Source organism: Colius striatus, chromosome 1 (assembly GCF_028858725.1).
Source record: "Colius striatus isolate bColStr4 chromosome 1, bColStr4.1.hap1, whole genome shotgun sequence".
Taxonomy (NCBI): Eukaryota; Metazoa; Chordata; class Aves; order Coliiformes; family Coliidae; genus Colius; species Colius striatus.
The window spans coordinates 39,686,386-39,709,534 of NC_084759.1; the positions used below are offsets into that span (position 1 = coordinate 39,686,386).

Consider the following 23,149-nt stretch of genomic DNA (forward strand, 5'->3'; position numbering starts at 1 on the left):
CAAGAAGATCGCTCAGTAATTAGCATCAAGGGCAAAACAGACTCAACTTGGGGAGAAATGGTTTGATTTATTAATGAATAATCAGAACAGAGCAGGGAAAATGAGAAATAAAACCAAATTTTAAAACTCCTTGCCCACCCTTCCCTTTTCCCAGTGGTGCAGGGAATGATGGATGGGGGTTACGGTCAGTTCATTACAGATGGACTTTGTTGCTGCTTCCACTCAGTTAGAGGCCTCCTCACAATTCCCACTGGTACAGTGTGGGGTCCTTCTCACAGTAGATTGTCCTCCACAAACTTCTACAATGTGGGTCCTTCCCATGGACTACAGTTCTTCACAAAATTCTGTAGCATGAGTCCTTCCCATAGGGGTGCAGCCCTTTACACACTGCCCCAATGTGGGTCATCCATGGGGAAAAGAGTCCTTCAGGAACAGAGTGCTCCAATGTGCGTCCCCCATGGGGTCAGAAGTCCTGACAGCAAACCTGCTTTCTGGTGTGGGCTCCTCTTTCCATGGGTTCCCAGGTCCTGTCAGGAACTTGCTCCAGGGTGCTTCCCACAGAGTCACAGCCTCCTTCAGGCATCCACCTGCTCCTGTGTGGGGTCATCCACAGGCTGCGAGTGGATCTCTGCTCCCAATGCACCTCCATGGACTGCAGGAGTACAGCTGCCTCACCATGGTCCTTACCACAGGTCACAGGGGAGTCTTTCTTTCAGGGCCAAAGCACCCTCCCCTCCCTCCTTCTCCCCTAACCTTTGGTGTCTGCAGAGATTTCATTCTCACATTCTCACTCCCTTCTGCTGTGACTGAAGTTTAGCCTCTGTGCAGCAACTTCTGCCTCTTTTCAAATACCTTAATCACAGAGGTGTTACTTCAGTCACTAATTGGCCAGGCCTAGGTCAGGTGCAGGGTCCATCTTAGAATTGACTGGCATTGGACTTATCAGCTATAGGGGAAGCTACTGGAAGCTCTTTGTCTAAAGTAGCTACCCCTGTAACCCCCATTATCAAAATCTGACCCAGACAAAACCACTACAACGTGCTATAATACTAATTGGAAATTATATTTTCAGAGTAAAACAATTTCATTTGAATTTCTGTTTTACTTTTCTTCAACTGAAAGCTCTTAAACCTCAAGTCTGTTTAAAAATATATTTATTTCAAAATACTAATTTCTAAATGTGAGAAAATAGGCAAATTATATATTTTTACAATGATTTTTGCAGGAAACATTTCTGTTATTTAGATAAATAAATACTGACTTTTCATTAGTAATTTCCATTTTTTTTTGTGACATCCACTAAAAAAAAGGTAATAAAAGTTTTAAATTTCTTATTTCTATACCGTCTTCCATGTGTCACATCTACTAGCTCACTGTTTCAATGATTCCTTACTACTACATTTTTAGCCATGAAAAGGGTATAGAGCAGGTCCTAATCAGGTCTTCAGATTATCAGAGAATGTGAACAACAAATATTTGAATGAAAAATCTGTGAGACATTCATCTAAGTTCATAGAATATTTTTTCTGGGTTATCTTTACTCTTCCTTGACTGAAAGCAGAATTACTACTTTGTCCTGTTGACTAAGTACTATCGTGTGGCTATGTTATAGTCCATTTAAAGCATGGATTTGAAGCCACACTAACATTCAATTGCATAAATGCAAACATGTGGAAATGCTATCTCAGGAGCAATTTTAACTGTTAGTCCGAGTCAGAACTAAACACAGGGCATTTCAGTGTGCAGTACTGCAAGCCTAATTGAACAGACAATTGCAAAAGAATTTTTAAAACGAGTTCTATTGCACATATAAAATAATTGCATATACAGTTTGGCTTTGTCTTGTATTGTGCTTTACAGATTTACTTTTAAATAATATCTCACTTCTCATAGCACTTTTTTTTCTGAGAAAATTATTATTCCTTTGGGTTTTATTTGTTTCAATGTATTTGGATTAATGATTTCTTTCTTTTCAGTTCTAAGATGACCGCAATTTTCTTCTCAGTTAAGCAAAAGAAAAAAAAACCTACAGGGGAGGTATTTGCTAAATATCATTTATGTGTGTTTATTTTCATCAGTAACATTCACATATTTTTCCATATATTTAGATAGATTTTTCACAATTAGCTCATACATAAATACAGAAAAACACTCTGTAATTTTTGTCAGAATATATATTTTGCTTCTATCAGAACACATATGCAAAGCTATAAGCATAAGAGAAAACAGAAAACGTTTAACATCAGATCATTTGGGACTTGAATAGGTGTTATCGTTGAAGCAGTAGCAGTTTTAGTTCAAAAGCAATAAGTGAGCTTAAGAAGTGTCTTTTTAAGCTGTGTACTGAGACAAACAAAACATCGTAACACAAGCAACATACCAACCTGTACCAAACCCTATTTTCTTGCCGTCAATGACTAATCACAGTATTTGAGCACTTACAGAGCTGATAGATAAGAATTACAGCTTCACAGTTGATCTTAAATGTAAATTCTCTGTCACCCAAGCTTGCCTCTTACCATTACCGGTGAATGCTTTAAATTACACCACCTTAATATTTTAATTTAATTTTAACAAAAAATACTTCAGATATATGCAGATGTAGCTTAATCTGCATTAAACCAATGCAGGAAAAAACAATGAATGTGAGCTCTTAACTTTTTTTCTCTCCCTAAGGTTCTTATGGTGTGCGTGCCAATGTCATATGACACAGTCAGATCCAGACTGTGTCTATTCCAGATGGTGCAATCTGAAAAACAAAGATGTATTTTGGTTCTGCCTCTTGAGTTCTTGTTTAAACATGAACAAATTAATCAACTACCTCTTTAGGTAGGAAATGTTCCATTCAAAATTGCCACTGACAAATGTGTTTCAGGAAGCACAATGGTAGTTTGGGTTGTTTTTCATTTCTTGCTATTTGCAGCAAAGGAAGACAGGATGAATTAATTTGAGACAGAATAGATGGGGGAGATGAGATGGAGCTAATTTAGAAGCTCTGTAAAAGTGTTTCTCTCTTTTCCTCATACCACCTATGACAGGAAAGCAAATGCATACTCATAATAATTCCACTGGCATCAATGGAGTCATTCAGTGGAATAATTTGACCTTCAAAATCCAGTTTTCCATTTCCTTACACCTTTTTGAAGTCACATACACATAGTCTGAATAAACACAATAATTCTGGTTTATATCCACTTCCCATGTAGTTGAATTAAGTTATTAAGTGGTGAGGTTATTAAAATGTTGGGTGATTAGATCACCTCAAAATCACCTCTCTCAATGCTACATCACAATTAATACTGTTTAAAATATTGTAACCCTATGATATTAAATATTGGCAAGATGTTATATGAGATTCTAAAAGCGCACTGCTGTTGTCATGTTATCGATTCCACAAAAATACAGATTTCAAATATACAATCAGATGCTTTCATTTATCTCTGCTATGTCTTTTCAGATACCACTAGAGGTCTGTCCTTCTTTAGTTAAATCCCAGTGTGACATTATTGCAAATAACCCCAGAGGAACCTAATTAGCTTCTCAGCTGAACAGGATCCCACACACCAATGTCTACTCTTACTTGAGGCTTTCCTGTAGACCTCCCATGTCCTTCAGCAGTTGTACCAGTAAGGCAAGGGCCATGTATTATCTCCATAATTTTTATACCAATGTGTTGAATGATTTCTGAATGGCATTAAAAAATGGCTAGTGCAGAGGCTCAAGGTTTGAAATTCCAGTAATTTCTGAGCAGTCATCACTATTTGAAGACAATCTCTGCTTTTGTTTATTCAGAACACAAACAAAATATTGTGCTTTAAACTTGATAAAGTTGCAAATATTTGACATTTATCTTCTTTTGCAGACCATCCAGGTATTTCTACACTTGATCCTTTAAAGGTGATTTCATTTAGTATTATCAGAAAACCTCTAACATGTATTGACAAGGTGGACACTTTATTTATCTGTAGGCATTTAGTGCCTCATGAGATATTTTGAGGTATCCTGGTGTCCCACTTGGTTGCCCACTTCCACTCTGGTAGTTCTTAGTCTTACATACATCTGGCACTATATTAACATCATTCCTTATGTATAATAAGTTCCATAAAAATGCATATTTCAAATTGACTTACATTCTTGGCATTTTTCCTGTTCACTAAGATTACACCCTTCTCTTCTAGCTCTCTGCTATTTTTTATTACGTCTTCATGGACATAATTGCAACCTCATCATGCAAGAAGCTAGAGGTATAGACTCCCAGAAAAAACCTGGAGGCTAGAACAGAAATGGTAGAATATATCAAATCATTATGTGATGTTTGCATTTAACATTTCATATATAAACTTATTATTAAGTCAACTATTTGCTAATGTCTGCCTTATGTGGTAGATAAGTGTTGCCTTAATTGTTCATGTATAGTTTGTTCGAATACCCAGAGACACAGAGATCTCTGACAATCCAAAATGATGAAAATCTGTCCAAACTTTTTAGGATAGGACAAGCTAGCATTTTACAGATTATATAGCTATATAAATTTCACCATTTTGATCCACTAATTTTTACACTAATTTTTCACAGAAGTAGAGAAACATCTGGGTTGCAAAGTATGAAAATAATAAGAACTTTGTATTTTTTAACACTACTTTCTTCTTGGGATTTGATAATACAAGTAAGATTTCTCAATGTAAAATATTTTTAACAGAGTCTAGATTTCATAAAATTTTGATGTTAATTTTTCCTCAGTCCTCCAAAGTAGGATGTTGAGAAATAAAATGTAGTACAGCAGGACGAATGATCGTCAAAATTTCTGACTAAAGAACACGTCATATTCACTCACAGAAAAATAGCAAGAATAAATATATTATTTAATCTGTAGATAATAGATCAAAATGGAACTGTATAAATATACTTGAACAGAATTTGAGTGCAGGGCTGTTTATAAGTAATGAATTCACTGCATTGACAGAGATACAGAATAATATATTTCTGTACTACTGCACAGCAATTGTGATAAATTTTTCAGAATATTATTTTAGTTTTCTCTGAAAGTGTCATAAACTCCATCTTTTGTACCTTGAAAGTATATTTATAATGAGACATTCTGCTACACTGATGTACTTCCTAAATCAGTACCAAAATAAAATAAAATAAAATCTCTTCTTAATTATCCCAGTTAACAGGTGTAATAATTGCATTTTGCTATATGTGTAGCACACTCATAGTTATTATGAAAAAATAATCCCAAACTCTTCCTCAAATGTCTGTTAAACATCTACACTTGCATCAAGTATTCCAGTGTTCATAAGTGTAGCAGATGTCTGTGTGTATTTCAGTCATGACTGGAGCCACATCAGCTGTGTTTGGATGTTAGGGCACTAGTAGCCCAGAATCCCTGTTCAGTTCAGATTGAAAATTAAGTAAAACCAGATTCCTGATGGTCTAGCAGATTTCATTGGGTTTGTTGTATATCTCATCCGTTTAAGATCATTTCCCAGAGAAAAATTGATCCTTATGTTTTTTTTTTTTTTTTGCTATAGCAGAGTTTTTAAAAGATTGAATAGGGAAAAAACCCACCATTTATTTATTTTTACAGCACATGCACTACTGTTTAAAACAATTACATTCTCAAGAAGTAATGAAATATTAGCATACTGGAGGACACTTCAGTAACAGTTTGAAGAGGAAAGCAGATTCACATTACTCTATGTTACTCTATGGTCTCTTCAAGACAAAATGATTCTATGATTCTCTGTTGTTTCATTTACAATGATACAGATTCAGAGTACTGAGATGCACTAATATTTTGTACACAGGAGCCTTTTCTAATGCAGTACCAATTTAAACAGCACTCCTTAGTCCAGTGTGATAACAAAAATCCTGTGCTTGCATCACACATTTTTATAAGTTATGAGGGAGACAACTGATACGATAAGAATGGCATTGCAAGACAAATTTTAGCTGCTAAAATGAATCTTAGCTGACAAAAATTGACATTGAAAGATCCAATAGGTCAAATAATTTTGAGATAAACAAAAATAAAAATAAGTATATAAATGAATAAATAATATAAAGCTAAAGGAGAGAGAACATGTTTTAAGTAAAACCGTTGATAAAGAAAGCTTTTGGCCTTTTCGGAAGGGGAATGGAAGATAATAAAGGTATTTACTTTTTCTATTTTTGATAACAGCAGAAAGAGGAAAGTGAGACTGTCGTTTTACTGTTTTCGGTAAATAAATAAATATATACATACATATAACCATTCTGGCAGCAGTCAAGCTCAGTTTGATATATTAAGCCATTTTAGAGGAGACTGCCACTGAGATTTCCAATCTACTCTTTTTCCTTACAGGGCCGAGATAACATTTGTTAACATATTCAAACTTTGGCAGCCTTCTCAAAACCAAAAAGAGCTTGTGAAACTTCAGAAAATTACCTGTCATTGCTTGAACAGTCTTCTTCCTGTAGATTTTTAAATTTCTTTATGTTGATTCCATGTCTACAAATGAAGATTATTCCACATAGCAAATCAAGGGAACAATCTGAGTGATGTTGTGTAGTCATTCAGCACCATTGAAATTACTAAAATGTACTCAACACATCCATGAGACTGGCAGCTATGACACAGGATCTGCAGAAGAACTGGATCAGCTGTGGGTGGCAGGTGTCAAACACGTGTATTAAAATGCAGTATCTAAAATGTCACAATCTTCAGGCACTAAAACTACACACCTTCACTTTTAGTAAGAATCATGTAGGTATTAGAAGTTAGCCTAAGTTACTCCTTCAAGGTTAGATTTTCTATTAAGGTAAATACTGATTATGCTTGGATGGTTTTGTGTTTGTACTTTATGTGCACAAGTAGGGATAGAAGATAAACGTACTGCAGCAAAGCATTAAGACCAGAAGTTACACCCAGACAGGGTGTTTGTTTGCAATGACCTCGTAAGCAGAAGTTGAATGTTTAGAACACAGTTTGGATTTCAATTCTAAAGCCTATAAGATAACCTTTCAGACAGGCACAGTATACTGATGATGGCATGACTTATTGCATTGCACTGTAATTTAGGGGTGATATCATTAAAGTTATTAACATCACATAGATTGAAGCCAATGGCAGAAATAAAAAGAAACAAATCTAATGAATTCTGTAGAAAGCAGTAGTCTGGTTGCAATTGCTGTTTGTTTTCTTCAGTTAAATATTTCTCAACTACTTACACATGGCTCAAGATTTCAGCAACATTCTACATGCATTCCCATGTACTCCTTTTAGTAGAGGATGTAATGAATTTATTACTAAATTAACTATTTTCCATGTTCAGAATTATATTAAGTTATATATAACAAAGTAAAATATGACTCCGAAGTAACTAATTAGTAATATATTGTTCCACTCTGATTATGAATTTTCTTCCAGGAACAACAACAACAAAAAACAAAATCAATAAAATGTTTCAACTGGCAATAGATTTGTTCTTGGATGTCATCTAAGTAATGTTATCGTTCAGTCTTGATAATCAGATGCAGTCTATTCTGCCCCAGCTCCTAATGTTATCAATTTGATTACTCTTTTCTAAAATGCTAATTTTCCCAGGAGAGTTAATGTTTTTGAAGATTGAATTTGACTGAAAAGTTTAGGCTAACAAAAAGGAAGCAAACAAAACCAGAAAAGTTTGCCAACATGTTTTTTAGCTATCACAGATAACACCATTATCAATATCCTTCTAGAGGCACATTATTTGCTCTAACCTAAACCCCTACCAATCTCAAAATTATCACAGTCTCCATTTAGTGAAGCTGGAACACACCAAAAATAAATCCATTTAAACATAAGAAAAAAGTATTTTACTGTGAGGGTGACAGAGCACTGGAACAGTCTGACCAAAGAGGGTGTGCAGTGTCCTTCTCCAGAGGTTTTCAAGACCCACCTGGATGCATTCCTGTCACAGATCTGAAAAGAAAAATTTGGTAGAGAAAAAAATGTGTAAAAGTTCAATCCATTATAATAAAGAGTAAAAAGGAACTTTTTTTTTTTTTTCCTAAAATAGAGTTATGGAGAAAGAATTCTTTAACTAAAAGAAAGGTGGTTTCTTGTTTTTTATTCTGTTTTGTTTGTTTATTGAAGAAGGAAACAGGAACAGAGAAGATTAACTTCTATGATTTCAATGTCTGAAATTACCTTCAAAATGTACAAGGCATAGAAGGTCAATGGTACTGAATGATTTTGCAAAATATCGACAGCCCATAAATTACTCCTTTTTTAATATAAAACAGCCTACATTATGAAGGAATTCAAAACTAATTTTCCCCACAATGTTAATTGAAGTAGTGATGATTTGAGACTGCTAGTTTCAGAGCTATATTTTCTTTACTTTAAAGAGTTTGATATGAGAAAAATATAGATGTGAATTAAGGCAGCAGCTGCAGGCAAATTAATTAGATGTATGACTTCATGTGTATAGATTTCATGGGCTTTTCTAAAGATAAATAATGTCCCTTTGTGTTTTCATTTAGATGTGAGCAATAAAAGGCACTGGAAAACTGGAGTATGGACATAAAAGCAATGCAGTAAGCAGAATGGATTAGGTTTGAAGGTAATTACCCTGGGTTTAGGTATATGAGTTTATTTTTTGAATATCAATACAATATAAAACAGAAGTGCTCAAAACATGGAATCACCTTTAAAAATCCAATAAATGTTATGTTTTTAGAAGTGACCTTGAATTATCTAACAGAAGTTTCCTTTACGTTTTATCAAATTTGAAATTTTCAAAGATATTTTTAAAGAAAATTTGCATCCACAAACTTCCCTACTAAAATTTGGTTAATGACTGCTATACTATCTATATATTGCATAATTTGGTCTACTCTATGCAACCAAGCCTGTATTTTCTTGGTCCCGACATTATTGTGAAATAATGTTATAATAAAGTGAAATAATGTTTTCAGTAGACAGAAAGTTGGGTATTTATTTTCATACCAAGTATAGGAGAATACTCTGGACAGTTAGCATAATGTTATAAACAGATACCTGCAACAGAGCAAGTCAGTTTAGGCTTCTGTATTCAAAGGTGAACAATTAAGGAGGAACAATTGATACGGTTTATTTTAGATGCTCATTTAGGCTAGAATTAATTACATCTTGTAAGTACACATTTTAGTGTGAAAGGATTCTATAAAACTAATCAAGGATGCATCACGAACACTGTGGCCAGCAGGTCAAGGGAGGTTCTTCTCCCCCTCTGCCCTGGTGAGGACTCACCTGGAGTACTGTGTCCAGTTCTGGGCTCCTCAGCTCAAGAGGAACAGGGAGAGAGTCCAGCGCAGGGCCATCAAGATGATCAGGGGACTGGAACATCTTTCATACGAGGAAAGGGTGGGGGAACTGGGGCTGTTTAGTCTAGAAAAGAGTAGACTGAGGGTACATCTTATTAACATTTACAAGTATATAAATGGTGAGTGTCAGGAGGCTGAGACATCCCTTTTTTCTAGTGTAGCTAGCAACAGGACAAGGGGTCATGGAGGGCAAAAAATTCCACTTAAACATAAGAAAAAACTATTTCACTGTGAAGGTGACGAAGCAGTGGCACAGGCTGCCCAAAGGGGTTGTGGAGCCTCCTTCCTTGGAGGTCTTCAAGACCCACCTGGACATGTTCCTATGCGACCTGATCTAGGTTGACCTACTTCTGCAGGGTGTTGGACTAGATGATCTCTAAAGGTCCCTTCCAACTCTACCATTCTATAATTCTATGATTCTAATCCCAAATGTAGGGTATTTATCTAAATTCAGATTTTGTCAGGGTATTTATTTGGAAAGGCAGAAGCAGATGAAGAGATATTACCTGTTCTGAGTGTAGCAAACTGTTAATGATTCCTAGAAAAGTTACATGTATTTTAAAGGAAGTATTAAATGAGAATTTTCACTTCAGGTATCTCTTTTAGCAAAAGATTTTACGCTACTACTAGCCACTGATTGAAAAGGTGGTAGTGGAGCTATGACATGCTTCAGGATGTTAATTTTTCTTTCGTATTTAAGTTAGGAAGAGACTGCAAAAATATATTTTCTCTGTCAGATACAGATTTAGCATGTTCCAGTAAATTAGGTCTTTTTCTCTTAAATAACTTGTGTGCCCATGACTATGTATTTCACAAAGTCATTTTCAAAGGAAATGAAAAATGCTATGAACATTTAATTTCTTCATCTGCTATTAGATTTCTTCTTATAAAGAAGATGTAATAAAAGAAACTTTCACATTTGAGACGGATGTGGAGATGTTCTCTGACAGCTGCTTTCTACCTTTGTCTTACATGATGCTGGATTCAAGCTACTTTATTTACCTGAAATATAGATATCTAAGTTTTATATAGTCAGCTTGGATTAATGAACAAAAGCAAGTGCAACTAGATGACAGCAGTGATTCATTTTACTTCTCTCAGATGCCTATGTTAATAGCAGATATATCTCCCTCTGGAGATACATATTTCTCTGAAGTGACTGTGAAGAAAGTATGAGGTGACTTATTTGGATTTCAATGCTTATGTATTAGACATAAAAATTTAGCTGGTATGAATTTAACTTTGTGTGAGGACAAAACAAAGCAAAATTGAAATGATACCACTTAATTATTGTTTATAATTCTACATATATATTACATTGTGAATCATATGTATTATATATAAATTATAGTGTGTATATATAAAATGACATGTCTATAAACATATAGATATGTTTGTATGACTGAGAGAGAGTTTCAACTTTACAACTAGGAAAAGAAATGTTTTATCTTTTATCATTTAAGAAGATGAATAGATGCTTGCCCTAGAATTAGTCCTACTGAAGCACAACTAAAATCTTTTAATATTCCTTATTCTAGAACAATTGTATGTGGATAGCATGAATATGAGTTTCCAACAGAATACAATTAGTGGGTTTAGAATATATATATTTCACAGCTGTGATTGCTCACAGTTGCACTCGATCAGTTTGTATTTTTCAATGGAAAAAGCTGGCTTCTTGAAGCAGGCTCTACTGAGCAGAGTGTGCTGGTATGCTGGCATATGTACACGTTAGCTTGTGTGGTAAGAGCTTGCCTACCTACCACAACAGAGCACAGAGAGATAACAGAGTCCAAATAATACTCTGCCCTGACTGCTCTTTGGCACATCAAAGGAGCCATCAGCTCATGAAAGGCCTGTCTTCACAAGTCTAGAGGAGTGCAGGGGCATCAAGTCAGACACGAACTCTATTTAAGGACTCAGAGAAAGGAACATTTTGTTCTGCTCTGCCCCAAAGCTGTCCCAGGAGATCCACAGACACTATATGCATGTGCAAAATCTATCAAGAGAAGACAATGTTAGAGCTCATTTTGGACTGAGGTGGATTGCTTCCTGAGGGTGAGGGGCACTTCATGGCAGCAGAGAGCGTGCATTTCAGGGATGCACAGGACTTCTAATGAGATGTTTGAGGAGGAACCAAAGGAATAAAAATGCATTTAGGTGATCCGAGCAGGAACAAGGTTTGGAAAAAGGATACATAAGAGTTTTGATAAAAAGGGCCCAGTCATGTGTAAATAGTTTGCTGGTCAGCACACTTGTCCAGCCATTCCCTCTGCACTTGATCAGCACATTCTGCCCTATTTTCTCATTAAATTTGTTTTTAAATCTGCCCTAGGCAAGGAATTCTTTGTGTGTGCGTGTGTGTGTGATATAAGGGGGATCTTAGTGCAGTATTTGAAGTCAGTTCACTAGGACATCTGGCCCTTGTGGCTGGACTGAATAGACTTGACTACCAGCCACAGTGGTGGGACCTTGAGTTATGAGGCCCCTGGATTATTTGTGCCAGCAGCTGTAAATAGTATGGACATGCAAGTAAACATGTGATCACTAGCAAAGATTGTGTTTGACTAGACAGTGAGTGGCTGAAGAAGCTTGGGAGACAGGGAAGCAGTGTGAAGCTGGTGTCTGACTGAAGACTGAATGTTTCTGTCTTGATGTGTGCATTTGCCATATATATATGTAAATACATGGTGAATATGTGTGCTTTCTATGCATATGTCATGTGGGAATATATGCTCAGTTTTGCACTTGGAAGCATGGAGCTCCAGCAGCCTCACCTCTCAGGTCACATGAGCTGGCCCAGTATTTTTCCCTTAGAAGGCACACTTGCTTACATATGTGGCACTTAAGTCTAGCTCTGTCCCATATCTGACTGCTCAGGGACAACCCAGTGAAAGCACAGAAATGTGTGAGAGGAAAATGCCCAGGCGTGTGCCCACAGCCACAACACTGGTGGATCTACTGTTCTTTCTTAAAACTTAGGATATATACAGGATGTTAGTTTTCTAAATAAATAAAGAAAGTATGAAGCATAATTAATTGTGACTTTGTCTTTCTGACATTAACATTACCCTGCCTTATGTTTCCATGTATTCAACAAAATAGCATATTAGCATACCTATAACTTCAAATCATCTGTTGCCTGTTCTCAGGAACTTAAAGATGTAAAGCATCTTTTCCTCATGCCACTTCCATGCTCTTTTCAAATTTTAAAATTCAGATGTTGTTCCCGTGGAAAGATTTTACCCAAATCCAGTAAAACATTGATTAATGTTCAGATTTTAAAATATCATGTGAATCAATTAACTTAGATTTATTTCAAGTGGCATATGCCTCCTGAGCTATTGAAAATACAGAAATTTTGTTCAATACTCTTTATAGCTTCTCCAAAATCCAAGGAAAATAATGTGTCAGCTGCAAAATAAAACCAATCCATAATTAGTGGTGGTAGCTGTTACTTACTGTACTTCAGGCTTAAAAACACTGAACATCTGACATATTTTATGGTAGCCAATATTATCTCAGTGCTTGTGAATAATAAAAACAGGCATGGTTCCAATGTGACTGACATGAATTCAGTTAGTAGTGTTCAAATTAGAGTTAGGAACTCAGAAAGCTAATTGTGATTTGCTTTTGTGTGTGTGTGTGTGTGTGTGTTAAGTTAATATGCAGGGATATAAAATTTTGAGTTTAAGGCTTTTGAATTTTATAGACACTAAACGGGAGAAAAATTATTTAATACAAGACAAATGATTGTGGGCAGAAAATATGTTTTATTACCCTCTCATTTTTTCCCTCTAATGAAATAGCTCACTCCCTCCCTTCCTTATTTCACTCCTTCTAGGAAGGAAGGAAGGAACAAATGAACAAAAGAAGGAACAAAGGAGCTTTCAGCAACTCATGAAACAGCTGGTTATTACTTGTATCGATGTTAATGTTTTCCACAATTTATTCCACTAAAGCAATCTTATTAGTAAGCCATGGCTGCCATTATTCCTGGTTATTGTTTGAGATATCCTCATTGCTTTCAGGATCTGACATAAAACTGTGTTTCTTCACCTCATGAAGCTGAGAAAGCATGGGATGCAAACTCTATGGTTATTGCCAGCAGAGTCACTGATCTCTACTGTCAGTTTCAAAGGAGGACAAACACTCACAAATGAAGCAATGCACTGTTAGAAAGCAAAGCAGTACTCAGGAGCACTCCTCTCTGTTATAACCCTAAATATCTGATAGCCATAAAAAACAGTGAAAGAAAGGTAATATTTTCTAGTGTTTCTAAACAAAAGCAAAGCAAAATAGCTGATTGGAGATTTAAGTTTGAATTTGCAAACTGTGGGATTTATGGTCACTAAATGTCTTACATTTTTATGGTTTACAGCTGTGTTTAAATAAATCTATCTAATTATATTGAAAGCTGCATTGTAATTACAGGCTAATCCTATTTTCCTGCCCAGAACATGATAACAATGAGCTCCATTGGTTTATTAAGGTTTACAAATGGAACAGATTTTGCTCCTTTTTACAAATGGAACAGACTTCTTTCTTTCTTTCTTTTATTTTTATTTTTTATTTTTCTTTTTTTTCCTACTAAATGTGATTGGCTTTCTGTTTCAAAAGAATCATGTTTATGACCTTAAACCAAAAGTGAGAAAGACAGATAAGTCAATTCTTGACACTTTCCCACAAAGACCAGACCATCTGGACACTTCATATTTGTAACAGGTGCTTCTGGGACTTAGAGCCTAATTCTGGCCCACATTCTGTTCTGTATGGGTGACTCCATCACTGTGTGCAACTGCACATTGCATTAATTGAAGTGACTCAAAAAGGCCAAGTACAGTAATTAGTCAGTTGGTCATGCAGAAAAGAGACTAGCGGCTTAGTGCCACCGAATGTTGAATGCACAGATGTACAGCACCATCAACTTTTGCTCTCTGCGGTACTCTGCTAATCTCTGGCAGGTAGAGCAAAGATCTGTCTTAGTCCGGGTTTTCAGACTCCTAGAAGCAACAACATAAATTTTATATCCACATGGGAAAGAAAATCATGCTTTTGAATGACCTAAAAAAGAAGCCATAACAGCATAATATTGTCAGAATAGTAAAAGTGCCAGATGGGCCAAATGTGCTAGTGAGATTTTTAGGTTCCAGTCTTAGTTTTCAGGTTTACCCAGCAACAACTGACATATGTAATAGAAGCAATGAAATCTGTGTGATTTGGATTTTAGAATCTCTCTTTTTTGAACAATGATGTTTTTCTTTGTATGATTTTGACTTTGTTTGTAGGTCTAGCTACTTCTGAGGGAGTGGTCAGAGATTGATCAAAATTGTTAGCCCATATCACCTGAAAAGGTAAAAATATACCTGCTGTCCTCTTCATTTCCACTGAGCATAACAGTTAAAAGTGGATGTTGGGAGCATTAAAAAAATATATAAATGAAATTGGTTTGTATTTGAGTTTTTACCTCACAACAGGAACTGAAATCGATTTTCTGCATCTTTCATGGATATCATGTGTGCCATTGTTCTATATGTCCACTCAGAGCAGGTCTCATAAAACAGTCTGGATTTTTGTGTTTCACTGTAATGCAGAATTGTTCGACTAACCCATTATTTTTTAAAATTTAATTTTTACTTTCTGGTCAGAACAACCAGAAAAAGCAACTGGTAAACAAAAATCGTAGTTTGCTTGGGTCATTATTTTCAGTTTTATATTAGGTCTTATATACATTGTCTTCTTGAAAACAGCATCTGCACTTTATATTGCAGTGACATACTCCCATTGCCTTCACTCACAGTGCTTACTACAAGAATTACTTGTAATAGGAAAATAACTGAAAAATTATAGAAACTGGTGAAGACCTTTTTATTCGAGTTATCTTAGAATTCTGCTACATTTCACACCTAAGACTAACAAACAGCAGTGTGATCAAACAGGTATCATTAAAGAATGTTCTAGGAAAACTTTAAAACCCCTTTTTTAACTTTAAAAAGCATTGCAAGCTAGGCTGCATTTCTATATTTTCTGATAAATATTGTTAACTCTTGGGTTACATGATAATATTTAATAATGGGAAAAAATTCCTAATAGAATGAATCATTCATTATTGGTATAATTATAGCTGCATTGTTTCAACTGTGAATTGAATTCATAAAAGTATCTCATTTCCAGCTCAGATGATCTTTTCTTTTTCTATGCAGTGTCCTGTGAAATCAGGGGTATTAGACCTTGAGGAGCAAATAATGTCTTAATCTTTGTCACTGCTAGATTCTTCCTATTACTTATATTCATAAATTAGAAAAAGAAGTGGCTTATATGTCAAAATAACCAATGTTACTTTAAACTTTGCATTTTAATATGAAAACATCTACAACAGGTACCGACTTACCTGAACTATTTTTGCTTAATCACAACAACATTTTTAAAGGACGGGAAGAGAAAATTAACTGAGCTATAATATCCAGACTTATATTGGTGACCAGCATGGAAGAAATAAGGTTTAAATTGCTCCCCAGGAGCTAAAGTGAGGAAAAGAAGTGGGAAAGATACATGAACTCAAGATACTGATCTTTTTTGATATTATCAGTTTTTGTACTCATCTGCTTTGCCTAGTTAATTTGTGTGAGCAGGCAGGGGAACAAAATATGCTGGAGAAAAGGATTCAGAGAGGTGATCATCCTGCAAAAATTTCAGTGGAAGTTGTGTATATTCATCTCCTGAGATTACTGAGCATTTTACATGCCACATTTCAGTTCCCTACCTAATTAACATAAAGAACAGAGCTGAGAGACAGCACAAAGATGATGTGATGTGTGCAGTGATTTAAACAAAACTACCAAAGCTCATTGTAAACTTACTGGACTCGAAAGTGCCTTGTTCACCTCTGGTTTTTAATATCCTGCGCACATAGTGTATGATTAAAAAACCCCACATATCAGTTGCTTCAATCGGATAACAAACATTGGAAATAGGTTTGCACTTCAGTTCGAATACAGTATTCCTCTGCCCCAAAAAATTCATAAAGAGTAGACAACCTACTGGTGTAATCTAAGATGTGCATGTGTTCGATGTAACTCATCCTGTTATTCAAAGAAAGCAAAAAGGGTGTCATAGAATGCACGGATTTTGTCTGAGTTGGGAAACAAGGAAGGTGCTTGTGAGGCAACGAAGATTCTAGGCATTCTACCATCATGCTCTTTTATTTTTCAATTCTCATTTCTCATGTACATTTTCTAAATTTACTCAAACATTTGTAACTGAGAATACTAATTCTAATCTAGTGTTTATAATATAGATATCATATATTTTTCACTTATGGAATTTCTGTAGTTTAGAAATAACTCCAAATATAGTTACTTAAAATTTGTGCTGAGATAGCTAGGAGTAAAAGCTCCCTTTTATCTATGTAAGGAAATATTTCATGGCAGCCATCAACACTAGTGGCAAGAACCATTCAGACAGGTGGACAATAGGGTTTTGAAAAAACATAACATATGAAAAAACATTTAAAGAAATATTGATGTACAAAGACTATCTTGCTAGAGAATCCCAACCCTACAAATACTTAGGTTTACCTTGAGATGACCACAGCTTCTATGGTCACCAGTGTTATTCCTTGTTGTGTCACTGATGCCATGCAGTTTCAAATAACTTAATTTAGAACGGCCTCACCTGACAGTTCTGCCACGAGCTGCCAGATGTCAAAGTGATTCAAGGATAACACAACAATAACCACTGTGTGATTTCCTTTATTCATCATAATTATCCTGCTGGATACTTCACAGATATAGTATAGTTTCTCTGAAGATCTGGGATTTTCTTAATTTTTTACATATATATGTATCTGCATTTAGTTCTACATATGAGTTATATGATTAGACTGCATAGTGGCTAATTGTTTAGTGCTTCCTAGCAAGCATCAGACATATATCCAACACATACTTAGTATTAGAATGGTGACCTATGTACAGGAATAAAGCTTCAAAAATCCTACTTATCCTGTATTTTTATGCCAATCCAAATGTAGCATTTTGCCAGCAGGGTAGAATAAGGAATAAACAACAACAAAAATTGTCTAATTTCCCTTTATCTTAGTTATATAATAGAGTCTGAGGAGAGAATTCACCAGTTCCACCTCTGAAATTGTTACAGACATTTTTTATCACTTTATATACACATTGATTTGTAAAGTAAGCTCAAATTCCAGTCTATCTCTGGTCTGGATCAAGATAGTTATAGAAAAAATAGTATTAATAGCAAATTCAAGTGCAAGTAAGATGACAGTTCTAGAAAAATGAATACTTAATCACATAGTCCAAAAAGAAAATTTAAAAAAAAGGAAAATAAAAATAAAAATAATTACACCTAAAGCTCTGGATTCCTCCATTCTTGTCTGTATATGAGAAAGATTGTTTTAAGAGTCTAAAAGATAATAGCTTTTCTTTTTTCTTCAATATACACTCAGCCTTGTGAAATTTAATCTACTGTGTATACTTCAGCACATTAAAAAATAAACAGTACTTGTCAAAAACTTTAAAAGCATTGTTTTATCTTTTTTTAATTTATTTCACATTCAATGCTATGTTTACTTATGTACTTATTTATATGTTATCCTGAGTAGGGTCTTATGACACTTAACCTCTAGTTCCATGGAATCACCCATCTGGGACATAGTACTGGGCCTCTGTATGCTACAGCTAATTGACAAAATATCTGCCTCAAATCAGCAATTTCCCTCTGCTGCCCCCTTGTGTCATCTCCTCTCACAGCACACAATTTACCCAATCACTGAAAGGAGAATGGAGCCCTGGGAGAAGAGAATCAAAACCTTCACCAACAGAACACAGCTTTTCATATGGAAAACAAAGCCTATTATCAGGAGAATAAAAGTATCCAAAGTAAGAAGGAAGTCCTTTGGGAAGAGAATTGAATCCTTCAAGACAGGCGTAAGGACTCTTCAGAGGATACAAAGTACCTTGATAAACAGCAAAAGGCCCTCCCAAAGCAAAATACAGACCTCAGAAAAGAGATGAAGGCTCTCAAAGGACAAAGAAAGAGCACTTGCAACAGAGGAATAAACTCTTCAGAAAGAGATTTTATCTTTATGGGAGGAAAACAAGGCCTTCAAGGAGGATTTTAAGGCTCTTCAAAAGGACAACAAAGTGGTTCAGCAAGAGGATGAAGCTCTTTATGGAGAAATATGTCCTTCAAGAGGAGAATAGGGCCCTTCAAGATGAGAAAATGGTCTTACAAAGTCAGGAGAAAGCTCTCCAAGAACACAAAGTCCTCTATGAGTGGAATAACATACTTCAAGAGGAGGAGTAACGTAATATAAGTGTAGAATCAGGAGATTAAACTGGAGAAGTAAATAGTTTACAAAGATAGCAATTTCCATTGTTAGCCAGATAGCATGGTCTAGCCTTCATAAGAGAATGTCAGCAGCAACTAATGAAAACAAAAAAAAAAAACCAGTCATAAAGCAGTCTGTTAGTGCAAAAGCTTGGGAAATTTGAAAGCACTGAAGCACAGGTGTCAGTATCTTGGATCCCTGAAGCCCAATAAATTACTGCTGGCAATACATAATGCATATCTGTAGATATCTGCTTTATTGACATATTGAATACCATAGAAAACAAGTTTCTTATCATAGTGTTTCAAAGTTTAGCTTAACACATTTTTTAAGATGTAGAATATTGGCAGATATTGAGAGAAAATGGATTCTGATGTAATAAACACTGAGTCAGACTTCCACTTTTTACATCTAGACTCAACCAGTAAAATGTTTCTGAAAACAGTTGGTATGAAACACTTTCAGAATATGTTAATGAATCGTTTGCCTCAGAGACTTTCCTGCAAAGATACAGTGTGAACATAAGTTGTGAGAAAAAATAAACTAGTATATCTGTGCTACCAAAGAAGGAAGATCAGGAAGCAAATTTGAACATTGTCTTTCTGGACTATCCTGTTTCACTTTTTGCAATTTCTGCTTTGTGCAGCTCTGAAAGTCAATTTCAAAAGGAGGAGATAGGCATGATTACTCCCCAAAACAATGGTTAGATGGTTAATCTTACACTTATCTTCAATGTCAGCCTTGTAGGCTTTGCATTCATGGACATCTGCACATGCATTTTTATTACAGTCTAGTACATGTAAACCAAAATTGTACTATCATATGATAAAAATGCCATCTTATGGTGTACAAAGACATTATTTCAAAAGCTTGGAGCTGGAAAACTTCGTCAGAATGAAACCAGCACATTAAGATTAACCATAAGCAGACTGAAACAAATACTTGACACTTGACCATGGGTCCAGTGTCCATGGAAGAGATTTCCTGTTCACCCAGGAAATCAAGTCAGCAACAAAATATATCAACATACAGAATACGTAATAGTGTAGAAATAAAATGACTAGTGTCATGGTTTAGCAAGGAGCCGCTTTTGCTTTGTAACTGGGATGGGGCTGCAGCGCAGAGCCAGTAAAGAGTTCTTGGACTTTCCCCCAGCTCTTGGATTCAGACTCACCTCCAGCCCGACTGGGCCAATTTGTCGCCTTTGCGGTCACTGTTTAAGGATGGGAATTGGAAGTGCTTAGGGAGGAGATGTAGGAGTGATACAAGATGGAGGCAACCACGTGGACCCCGCACCCAGAGGAGGAGAAAGGAAAGAGGAGCACCAGACCAGAGACCCCTCTACAACCCTTGGTAAGAAGGCAGGCTGTACCCCTGCAAACCATGGAGGACAATGGCACAACTGAGAACCACCAGCAGCTCCGTGTGAGTGCACCCACATGGGCGAGAGGCTGTGTGAGGAGGCGGCCATGGTGCAGGCCGTGCTGGAAAACCTACAGGCTGCAGAGCAGACTCACATGAGAGGCAGAGAGGAGCCGCTGGGGTGAATGGACATTGGAACTGTCAATGCAGGGCTACCAGGTATATGAGGTATCCCATGGAGGAGCAGGGAGGATCAGAAAGGAGCCCTCCTGCCCTGAGGAGAGACAAACGTGGCACAACTCTTTGTGAGTAGACTGACTGAAATCCCTATTCCCTGCCCCCCTGAGCTGTTCAGTGGGAGAGGAGAAAAAGACACCGGGATCAGAACTCTGAGCCCAGGAAGAGGGGAGGGGTGGGAGAAGGTGGTCTTAAAGGGTTGGTTATGCTCTTCATCATTGTACCACTCTGTGTTGTTTTCCGTTTGCTATGATTTGGGGTTTTACGATTATGCTTTAGTTGGTGGTGCATTAAATTATTTTGTTTTCTTCCCCTAGACAAGTAGTCTGGTCTGTTTTTGCCAGGACCATAAGCAGCAATTAAGCTCTCCCTGCCCTTTGGGAACAAGTCTGCAGTACTTGAGTCTAATCCTAGTCTTTTGTCCCTGGATGGGCCTAAACCACGACAACTAGAAAAGAAAGTTCTCTAGTTATGGTTCCAAAATCTTGAAGAGAAGTGATGTTGCAGGCAATGGAGCAAGAATATATGTAGCTAGCTCCTGAGACAACCATGTTCTTATTTATTTTCTATTGCCAAATATTAAACGATTAGTATTTATAGCTGTGGTCTTAAAGACCAGGTAGGCTTTGGAAAGGTGAGCACAGTAGTGTACTAGTACACATCTAGACTGAAAAAACTGATGCAATTTGGAAGGCATATTGTTCTACCAAATATGAGAAGAATTAAGAGGCGTTAAGAGGAGTTTTTTTATACAGATGGTTTCTCAGTGAGAATTCTGATATACTTTACATTCAATTTGGAGATTTTGGATTCAGATCTTTCCTTTGGATTCAGATATTTCACTTGTTGGCATATATCACACAGAAGATATGAACTATAGAACAGAGTTTTGCATTTGAACCTTCTTTTTCTTTATGCAGACTAAATCACATAACTAGCTATATAAATATAATATATTAATTGTGAAATATGATCCCATCTAAAAAAAATTAAAACTGTGTAACAGTAAAACTATATAGAATGATTTAGGTAAGATGTGACCTCTTAAAGTCAGTCATTGAAAGCAAGGACAAATTTCAAACTACCTTAGATAACAGGAAATATAAAGCAAGATTACATTAGAACTGAGCAAAGATAATACCTATTTGCCTGGTTCCCCAGATTGGTTCATCTGCCCAGTGCTGGGCAGGTCAGATGTTGCTAGATCATAAACCCATGCAGACCTGTAGCATTATTTCCTATAGCTTCATGTTCCTCCATGCCTTCTTCAATGATTCTGCCACATTGAAGAATTCTATTTCCTCTTATACCTGACCTAGCCTCATCAGCAAAGAATATTGAGGACTCAAAGCAAACAGGAAAGTTTCCTGTTGCTCAACAAAACAGTTTGTCTTTCTACCAGTTCAGATGTTTTTTCAATAATAATCTTGTAGGTGTTTCCAGATTTGTCTCCTCTTCTGTAATGTCCATGATAGACAGGGCACCTAAGGTATGATGTTGTAGTTGTGGTGGGCAAAGCAGTCTCCATTTGGAGAATTTTACTTAATTTAATTTATTACTTATTAATTCAAATTGATTTAAGATATTGAGAAACAAATCCCAAACAAATTGGGAAACATAAGATAACAAGGGAAATACCTTTCCTGCTTGTGCTCAACTTGAATCCTCCCCCTTCCACATATCAACCTCTCTTGTTTTTACCTCACTTGTGTCTCTTCAATCTTTCTGGTCATGCAGAAGGATGGAGTCAGTGAGTAATGTTTTCCTTCTGCTCCTTGCTTCTTCTCCATTTCTATGGATGGATCACTCATGACTATAGTCCCTTGGCAGTGTTTTTACCCTGACATGAGTACATGGAGGTACCTCCTCTGGCATGGAGTGCCTGTGGCTCAGTAGTGCAGCTCCAGCTTTGCCCACAACGATCTCTTCTTCCACATCTGTCCTTCGTTTCTCTGGAGATGTTTCCTCCATTTTCTCATGTCTACGGTAAATGCTGTCCTTTCTTAAAAATATATTAATCGAAGCACTGAGGGCTTAAATACCTTGCTACATTTCTGGTGCAGGACCATATGTCTGTAGCACTGTCAGAGTCTGCTGAAGCCAGCTATATCTGGCCCAGAGCACCCTCCTCCACAGAGGACATGCAGTAGCTGTCAGCTACTTTGCTAACCTACCAGTTACACCCACTACAGTGCTCTTGAACCTGTCTTGTTACATCACCAATATGAAAATGTTTCTGTCCATGAGCCTGAACTTTATGTCAGATAACTCATGCAGCTGGGTATAAAATGAATATGTGCATACATTTCAATTATACCTTCTTCCATAGTGGATATACAAATAGTTTTTCTGTTCCATTTGACTTCCAGCTACCATTTTCCACCTCTCTTTTTCTTCTACTCTATGTACTCAAAGCACAGCTAGTTCCTTGAACACTGCTTCTAACCATAATTTTCAAAGTTCAGCAGCTTCCAGTTTTGTTTGCACTGCAGTAGGAGAGCCTAATGACAGCTTCTCCTAGTAGACAGAGATGTTTGTGACTGCAGTGGAAAGAATTAAAAGTTTCAGGCAGAGCCAAAAAATGTTTTCTGGGTAAGGAATCAAGGTGCTAATTTGAGGTGGTTAAAACATGCATTCTGAGTCAAACGACATACTCATACAAGTTAGATAGCTCTGGTTTACATATCATTTAAGTGGTAGCCTGTATTTTAGCTGTCAGACGGGACATGTAAGGAGAAAAAAACTAACACAGCTGTAAGAGTTTTCTGTCATGCAGAAGAAAGTCTCTATTACTGTTCTTTACTACCTATATGGTGAGCCACTTTCCTCCATGGTAACTTACTCCACTTTGCTGTGCATCCTGTGAGA

General features: G+C 36.4%; 1 pseudogene; it reads left to right on the plus strand.

Annotated features, from left to right (window-relative positions):
- Nucleotides 1–18,687, plus strand: part of LOC133625356 (coiled-coil domain-containing protein 70-like) — a 76,328-nt pseudogene extending 57,641 nt beyond the window's left edge.
- Nucleotides 18,688–23,149: the final 4,462 nt, after the last annotated feature.